At 42.0% G+C, this 9,171-nt stretch overlaps 1 pseudogene; it reads left to right on the plus strand.

Annotated features, from left to right (window-relative positions):
• The first annotated feature begins 223 nt into the window (after positions 1 to 223).
• On the plus strand, positions 224 to 8,374 carry LOC139391759 (chloride channel CLIC-like protein 1; annotated as a pseudogene).
• Positions 8,375 to 9,171: the final 797 nt, after the last annotated feature.

The following is a 9,171-nucleotide window of genomic DNA, read 5'->3' on the forward strand; positions in this document are numbered from 1 at the left end:
AAATCCCCACTACTAAGTGCTTGTTTAGCCAGTACATCAACTACCTCATTCCCCTCCAACCCCACATGGGCTGGGACCCAAGTAAATCTTCTCTGTATACCCATCTGTCTAATCCTGCCATGGGTTTGTAGCACCTCAGGTCACATTTTTTTGTTGTTGCAAAATGTGCAATACGCACTCCGACCTGCGAATGGCAGCAATAAGCTACACGAAGAAGAATCTCACGCAAACTGTCTTCAAAAGTTGGCATTCCTGTGCGTTAGAAAATAGGACGGATTGTCAGTTGCTAGCCTATTTTTAGTACATTATCCATATAGTATATTATTTATGGTAAATGCTATGCTAGTCTGTTAACTAGTTGTTATTTAATTTTCCCGTTGTTGATTTGATAGCAGCTAGCTACAGGAACTAGGTATAGTCTGTTTAGCTAGCCTAACGTTAGCTAACGTAACTGTTGGTCAGTTACACCAGCTCAGAAGAATATCCAGCTATGTTGTCATTGATGTTTATTGCTCTGTTGGGTTTATTTAGGGTGTCTGTTTCTGGTGTAAAAGCCCCGAGTTCTCTGTAGTTGGTTAGCTAGCTATTCCATTGGCTAACGTTAGACATTTTAACATGAAGACGTCAACAAGTGCGGTCGTGATGCACATCTTCACTGTTGCTGTATGCAGCCTATTGCTGGTTGCTCAAGGGCAGATGGACGACGACGAATGGCTTGATCCGCATGATATGTTGAACTACGATGCAAGCTCAAAGACCATGAGAAAGCCTGCTCAACCTGCTGAGGTACAGTACAAAACAGCTGTGCAATGCATGTTTCCGTGACATGAGTTAATCATTCTATTGCTTTGTTGGTGTTTTTCCTTTTTCATATTATAGCAACTATATGAAACAAAATCATGAAATGTGAAAATACAGCAAACAATGTCTTGTCTCGTGATATTAATGTAATTGGATAACTAAATGAAAGTAATCTTCACAGCTGAACAATTACCCTAATGTACCCACCAAAAGAAGGGAATACAGCCAGGATTTGGATCAAATGGAAGTGAGGGAGTGCAACAACAAAGTGGAAGGGTTACAAAGAGAGGTTGGTGTTGGAAACGGATTTTCAACATCAAACATTATTTTGGACAACATCTCAAATGCTTATTCATTAAACAGTGGCAAAGTCACTTTTCTGTTGTATTTTTTTTTTTTTTTTTTTTTTAAGATTGAAGAGTACAAGAAGAAGATTACACAGGTTGCACAGCAGCCGTCAAGCAACCCAGTGTTCAAGCGATTCCTCACCAAGCTTCTGAAGGAGATTGAAAAAGTTGGCCTGGTACGTTTTTGGTATTCTCTCAACTCATATGAACGCTGACAATCGATGCATCTTATTCTCTTTGTGTAAAACAATTCCCCACTGTGTATTATCCACCTTTTTAAATGTATGTTACCACCTTGGAATGTAGTATGCTTTCTCTATGCTAAGTGCATATACGCTTGTTGTACTATTCCTTTCCTATTCCTTCCACCAGCCCACCGATGTCAAGAACGATATCCACTACGACGCCAAAGTGAAACTGTCTCGGCAAGCGGTGACGGAGATCCGGAAGCTTCTGGAGGGAATGGACACCTGGAGAACGGGGGCTCTGGACAATGCCCTCAGTCAGATCCTGGTGGATCTCAAACCACATGACTACGAGGCCTGGAGATGGCACTTTGAGGACACCTTTGGTGTGGAGATCGACACAGTCATGAAGGTGAGAATGCGTAGCAGAGCTAGGGTTTGATGCTGAAAACTAAATGGATTTACAACTGCACACACCACGTTTTATGTGGTTTGCCTAAAGCAGGGATGGGCAACTCCAGTTTCAGGGCCAGAGTGGTGTCATTATTTTCCCCCATCCCTGGCAAACAAAGCTGGTTTTAAACCAATTGCATTCGAAACTGAAGATCATGATTAGTTCATTATTGGAGCAAGGTGTGATAGCTTGGGCTGGGGCAAAAGTGACACCAATCAGGTCCCAGAGGACTTGAGTTGCCCATCCCTAGCCTAAATGAATTGATTAGACCGTTTGTCTAGTAGGCTACACAGGCATTGAGGATGAAATAAAATTAAAGCGTGTTTTAACGTGAGGAAATGTCTTTTGACGTTCATACAAGAGAAGACGATAGGCTAGGAGGCAACAGGATATACAAACAAAAGGTCTTTACTTGATCTACTCAATTTGACTCTGGTACGCAATGACTGACTGAGAAGCGCATAAAGCTAAATGGCACATTTGTGTTAACCATTAGTAGTAGAAATAAACCACTACGATTCAGAGCAGTAATTTAAAGTCAATTCAAGACAAATGTTTTTAGACATTTTTTTTTTTACAAATGAATAAAAAATGAGAACCTGATATGTCTAAGTATTCAAACCCTTTGAGGCAAGCCTAAATATGTTCAGGAGTAAAAATGTGCTTAAGTCACATAAGTTGGACTCATTCTGTGTGCATTAATGGTGTTTAACATGATTTTTGAATTACTAACTCTTCTGTTTCCCACACATACAATTATATGTAAGGTCCCTCAGTCGAGCAGTGAATTTCAAACACAGATTCAACCACAAACACCAGCAAGGTTTTGCAATCATGGCATAAAATTTATACCTGGCAAATGCGCGTAGATTAAAGTATTGGCGGGTAAGACTGTCTATTTCACCATACACATTGGCTGTGTATTTCTGGTGTTTTGTTTCATAGCTGATAATTGCACAAAGAAATACGACTCATATATCCCATACTGCCTGGAGAGCTGCACGCTCTGAGTGAAGTGCTGATAGATTCAGCATGGTAAAGTTTTTAATTACACTTTGGATGGTGTATCAATACACCCAGTCAGTACAAAGATACAGGCGTCCTTAACTCAGTTGCCGGTGAGGAAGGAAACCACTGTGATTTCACTGTGGCCAATGGTGACTTTAACAGAGTTTAATGGCTGTGATGGGAGAAACTGAGGATGGATCAACATTGTAGTTATGCCACAATACTAACCTAACTGACAGAGTGAAAAGGAAGACAGTACAGAATAAAAATATTCCAAAACATGCATCCTGTTTGCAACAAGACACTAAAGTAAAACTGCAAAAAATGTTGCAAAGCAATTCACTTTTTCTACTGAATACAAAGTGTTATGTTTGAGGCAAATACTGTACAACACATTACTGAGTACCACTCTTCATATTTTCAAGCATAGTGCTGGCTGCATCATGTTATGGGTATGCTTGTAATTGTTAAGGACTGGGCAAAATCCAAGAGGAAAAGCTGGTTCAGTCTGCTTTCCACCAGATACTGGGAGATGAATTCACCTTTCAGCAGGACAATAACCTAAAACACAAGGCCTAATCTACACTGGAGTTGCTTACCAAGAAAGACATTGAATGTTCCTGAGTGGTCGAGTTACAGTTTTGACTTAAATCTGCTTGAAAATCTATGGCATAACTTGAAAATGGGAAACCAATTTGACGGTGCTTGAAGACATTTGAAAATTAAAATGGGCAAGTAATGTACAATCCAAGTGTGCAAAGCTCTTAGACTTACCCAGAAATCTGTAATTGCTGCCAAAGGTGTTAAAAAACAACAACACCTGTATTGTCTCAGGGTTGTGAATACTTACAGTACCAGTCAAGTTTGGACACACCTACTCATTCAGGGGTTTTTCTTAATTTTTTACTATTTTCTACATTGTAGAATAATAATGAAGACATCAAACTATGAAATAACACATGGAATCATGTAGGAACCAAACAAGTGTTAAATAAATCTAAATATATTTAAAATTCTTCAAATAGCCACGCTTTGCCTTGGCAGCGTTGCACACTCTTGGCATTCTCTAAACCAGTTTCACCTGGAATGTTTTTCCAACAGTCTTCCCACATGCTGAGCTGGCTGCTTTTCCTTCACTCTGCGGTCGAACTCATCCCAAACCATCTCAATTGGGTTGAGGTCGGGTGATTTGTGGATGCTAGGTCATCTGATGCAGCACTCCATCACTCTCCTTCTTGGTCAAATAGCCCTTACACAGCCTGTTGAAAAACAAATGATAGTCCCACTAAGCACAAACCAGATGGGATGGCGTATTGCTCAAGAATGGGATACCTAGTCAGTTGGACAACTGAAATGTGTCTTCCGCATTTAACCCAACCCCTTTGAATCAGAGAGGTGTGGTGGGCTCCCTTAATCGACATCCACGTCTTTGGCGCCTGGTGAACAGTGGGTTAACTGCCTTGCTCAGGGGCAGAACGACAGATTTTTACCATGTCAGCTCGGGGATTTAATCCAGCAACCTTTTAGTTACTGGCCCAACGCTCTAACCACTAGGCTAGCTGTGGTAGCCATGCTGGTTAAGTGTGCCTTAAATTCTAAATAAATTACAGACCGTGTCACCATCACACCACCTCCATGCTCCACTCTGGGAACCACACATGCGGAGATCATCAGTTCACCGATTGGGCGTCTCACAAAGACACGGCAGTTGGAACCAAAAATCTCAAATTTGGACTCATCAGACCAAATGTCTATTGCCTGTGTTTCTTGGCCCAAGCAAGTCTCTTCTTATTGGTGCCCTTTAGTGGTTTCTTTGCAGCAATTTGACCATGAAGGCAAGATTCACAGTCTCTGAACAGTTGATGTCGAGATGTCTGTTACTTGAACTCTGAAGCATTTATTTGGGCTGCAATTTCTGAGGCTGGTAACTCTCTAATGTACTTATCTTCTGCAGCAGAGGTAACTGTGGGTCTTCCTTTCCAGTGGAGGTCCTAATGAGAGCCAGTTTCATCATAGCGCTTGATGGTTTTTGAGACGGCACTTTCAAAGTTCTTGAAATTGAAAGCCATTGACTGACCTTCATGTCATAATGATGGACTGTCGTTTCTCTTTGCTTATTTGAGCTGTTATTTCCATAACATGGACTTTGTTCTTTTACCAGATAGGGCTGTCTTCTGTATACCACCCCTACCTTGTCTCAAACGCATTAAGAAGGAAAGAAATTCCACAAATTAACTTTTACCAAGGCACACCTGTTAATTGAAATGCTTTCAGGGTGACTACCTCATGAAGCTTGCTGAGAGAATGCAAAGCTGTCATCAAGGCAAAGAGTGGCTACATTGAATATATGTTAAATATATTTTGATAACACTTTTGGTTACGATATGATTCCATTCATTATTTCATTGTATTGATGTCTGGACTATTCTACAATGTAGAAAATAGTAAAACAAAATAAAAACCCTGGAATGAGTAGGTGTCAACTTTTGACTGGTATGTCTATTAGATATTTAATTTTCAGTCAAACATTTTTCTAAAAACATGTTTTCAGTTTGTCATTGTGTAGATGGGTGAGAATCTATTTGAATTCAGGCTGTAACACAGTAAAATGTTGAAGTGGTGTGAATACTTTCTGAAGGTACTGTATTTAAAGGGCATCTCTCTCCCAGGTGTCTGTGTGGGTCTTAATCATAGTGGTCATCATCTGCAGCGAGCTGTGGTCTACAGTCTCTTGGTTTGTCCAGTTCAAGAGAATCTTTGCCATCTGCTTCCTCATCAGTCTGGTCTGGAATTGGTTCTATCTCTACAAGGTAAATTAACACACACACACACTTCCATGCATTTCCACATGCTAATTACCCCTTACTGTCTGGTGACTAAAGTTCAGTAGTAAATTAAAGTAATTATCTGAAAGAATAGGTGCAAAGCTCCTTTACTGCCAGTGGCCATTCTGGCATCCTTCAGTGTAGGGTTTTCCTGACTCAGGATTGGTTCATGTTCTGAGGGTAAAAGTGTAGGCTAAACACTACAATATTCTTTCAGGTCTCTGCAAATAATGTTGTTTTTTTGGGGGGGGGGGGGGGGGGTTATAGCACAGTTATTTCTAAATGCCGTCTCTATTCTTCAAAACTCAGTCAACTGAATTAAGGAACACTACCAAGGAATATCTTGAGAAAAACCACATTTCTTGCCAGGAGAGCTCGACTGTGACTGGTTAGTTGTGATTGGGAGATGAGGGGTTAAAGCAGTCGTAGTACTGGGGTTTTAACTGTGTGTGTGGTCCTGGTGGTGGCGGCACTACTGCTAGACCAGCCTCCAGCACACGACTGACACAATGTTAATCCACCATATGTTATTGGATTTTCTCGACCTGTCAGATTGCGTTTGCCGAGCACCAAAACAAAATGGTGAAGATGGAGGGCGTCGACGCAAAATGCACTGGGAGGAAGAAAATTGACTGGTGGGATAATTTGAAGGGTGAGATGTAAAAATAACACGTGAGCATGGCATCACATCTTTCCACAGGGGGATCAGATTTGCATCATCTCAGAAATATAAGTGAAGCTACATTTTATTGAATGCATCATACTTTCGTAATCATTGGTGCATGACTATACAATAAAGTACACATTACTTCTCACTCGTTTCTGGCAAATAATAGAATGCCGTTTTTAAGAAAATAGCTTAATACACATGGTCTTATACATTTTGACAATTTTGTTGCATTAAGTTTACTGCACATCGGTTTGTTGTCGTGAAGCCTACTGTAGTGTACTGCCTGTACCACAGATTGGTACAGAGGTGCCATGACTCTCCAAGACGATCCCTGTAAGATGTACTACGAAGTCCTCATGGTCAACCCCATCCTTCTCGTACCACCAACTAAGGTAACCTATTTTTGGCGACCTGGGAAAGTCCATTTCCATTTAGCCAATTCAGGAAGTAAACTGACATTCCACTTCAAGTTTTCAGTCTACTTCCAGAAATGACTGCATTGAAATAGAATTGACCTAACCCTGTTGACGGCTAACCTATTCAACAGGCCAGGACTGTGAGATAGTCACCCATACCTTACTCTTGTCACTCCATTAACAACCATTTGAGTATCCTCAAATGTAAATATTGCCATTTTCACTTATTGAAACTTTGTCTATTTAACAATACAATATCAATCTAATTCGGTGTCTGACTGCAATGTGGGTTTTATTAACTTGAACTACAAATGGAATTGACCCCAACCCCGTTGACAACTAAACTAACTTTTAGCCCATTTCCTGGACCTGTAGAATGCAGTGTGATAATGCATTATCTCTCTGTCTCTGAAGGCTATCACTATGACCATCACCACCTTCTTCACGGAGCCTCTGAAGCACATTGGTCAGGGGATCAGCGAGTTCCTACGAGCCCTCCTCAAGGACCTACCCGTCACCTTGCAGATCCCTGTGCTCATCACCATCGTGCTCTCCATCCTGGTAAGGACACGCGCACACACACAAAGAAACACTGTCACAAGGTCTGGGGTCAATTCTGTCAAATCAGGAAGTGAATTGGTGGTAAATTCTTGAACAAGTATTTCTATTTACTTCCTGTGCTGAAATGGAATTGATCCTGACTCACCCAGCAGTCATACTAACTGGTTCCTGCCTGTCCCTGAAGCAGTAAATGTTTTCCTCAGGTCTTCATGTATGGCAGCGCTCAGGCCGCTATCCAGCATGGCATCACCAGACAGCTGCGTGTCAGTGGGCCCAGGGATCCCTCTCCCCCCGCCTTGGATCAGCCCATGCCTGAGGCCCGTCTGAGAGGGACAGACCACAACCCACAGGCAGGGGGGGACGCCCCTCAATACTCCCCTCTCCCGCTTAAACGCCGACTAGGACCAGCAGCCAACCAGGGGGCTCAGGACAGGACCTATGTCGGCCAGAGGAGCCCCCCCCCCAGGGCGCAAAAGGAACCGACCAGGAGGTACGTGGAGACCCTGAGGAACACCGACTGGCGGTACAGCGAGGACAAGATTATCGAGGACGATTTCACTGATGCAGCGGATACCAACCCGCTAACGGTAGAGGGTAATACCAACATCCAGGCAGATATGCAAGAAGAACCAGTTGAAGTTGGATCCACAACAGAAGGCAATGACTCGCAAGAAGTTAAACCCTCTCCAGTGAAAGCTAAAGCCAAACCAGATGAGGATGTGGCATCTGACTCAAAGGGGCAGCTGATAGCATGGCTGAGCACCAGGCTGAGTATACTGGAGGTCGCGCCAGCCCAGTGCATGCCACTCCAGCAAGTGGTCTCGGGCACGAGCAACATGACAAATTCTTGTGTAGCAGGTTTCATTGACAACAATGAGAGCGTGTCAGTCGCTGCTCAGCTTAAGTAGCACATCCAGTGTAGCAGGTCTGTTAGGCCAATACTTAGAATGAAGCCTAAGCGGTATGCTAATGGATATTGGAAACTGTTTCTGGGTACAGTCAGTAAGCCCCCTGTCCTTGTATGTTAAAATGCCTACCACAGCATTTTACATTGGATGATTCAGATTCTACATAAATTGGTAAATAGTACCTTCTCTTAAATCAGCTAATTCAGTGTTTTTACATTTGTTATCCCAATTTTCTTTTTGCTGTCTCTTTCACGTTTTTCTTGCTTTTGTTTGTGTGCCTGGTCAATGTGCATGTACTGTCAACACATAACACCCATGTTTATGAATGACGTATGTGTGTTGAGCAATAATCCTGTCACTGTTTTGTGGCAACTCTCCTTATCTTCTGAAATGATGCAGCATGTAGGCCTAGCCTGTAAAATAAAGACAAGACTAACTAGATAGCCAATTCAACACATATCTTGTAGCCTGGCTAGTTAACTACAGTGCATTTGTAAAGTATTCAAATCCCTTTCCTTTTTTCCCACACTGTTACATTACAGCCTGTAACGTAATGAATTCATTGTTTTCCTCAAACTACACCAATACCCCATAGTGACAAAGCTGAAATAACTTATGTAAACAAGTATTCAGACGCTTTGCTATAATACTCAACATTAAGCTCAGGTGCATCCTTGAGATGTTTCAACTTGATCAGAGTCCACCTGTTGTAAATTCAATTGATTGGACATGATTTTGAAAGGCACACCTGTCTATATAAGGTCCCACAGTTGATGGTGCATGCGAAAACCAAGCCATGAGGTTGAAGGAATTGTTCGTAAAGCCCTGAGAAAGGATTGTGTCGAGGCACAGATCTGGGGAAAGGTACCAAAAAATGTCTGCAGCATCAAATCAAATGTATTTATATAGCCCTTTGTACATCAGCTGATATCTCAAAGTGCTGTACAGAAACCCAGCCTAAAACCCCAAACAGCAAGCAATGCTGGTGTAGAAGCA

The sequence above is a fragment of the Oncorhynchus clarkii genome, chromosome 32 (genome assembly GCF_045791955.1).
Source record: "Oncorhynchus clarkii lewisi isolate Uvic-CL-2024 chromosome 32, UVic_Ocla_1.0, whole genome shotgun sequence".
Classification (NCBI taxonomy): Eukaryota; Metazoa; Chordata; class Actinopteri; order Salmoniformes; family Salmonidae; genus Oncorhynchus; species Oncorhynchus clarkii.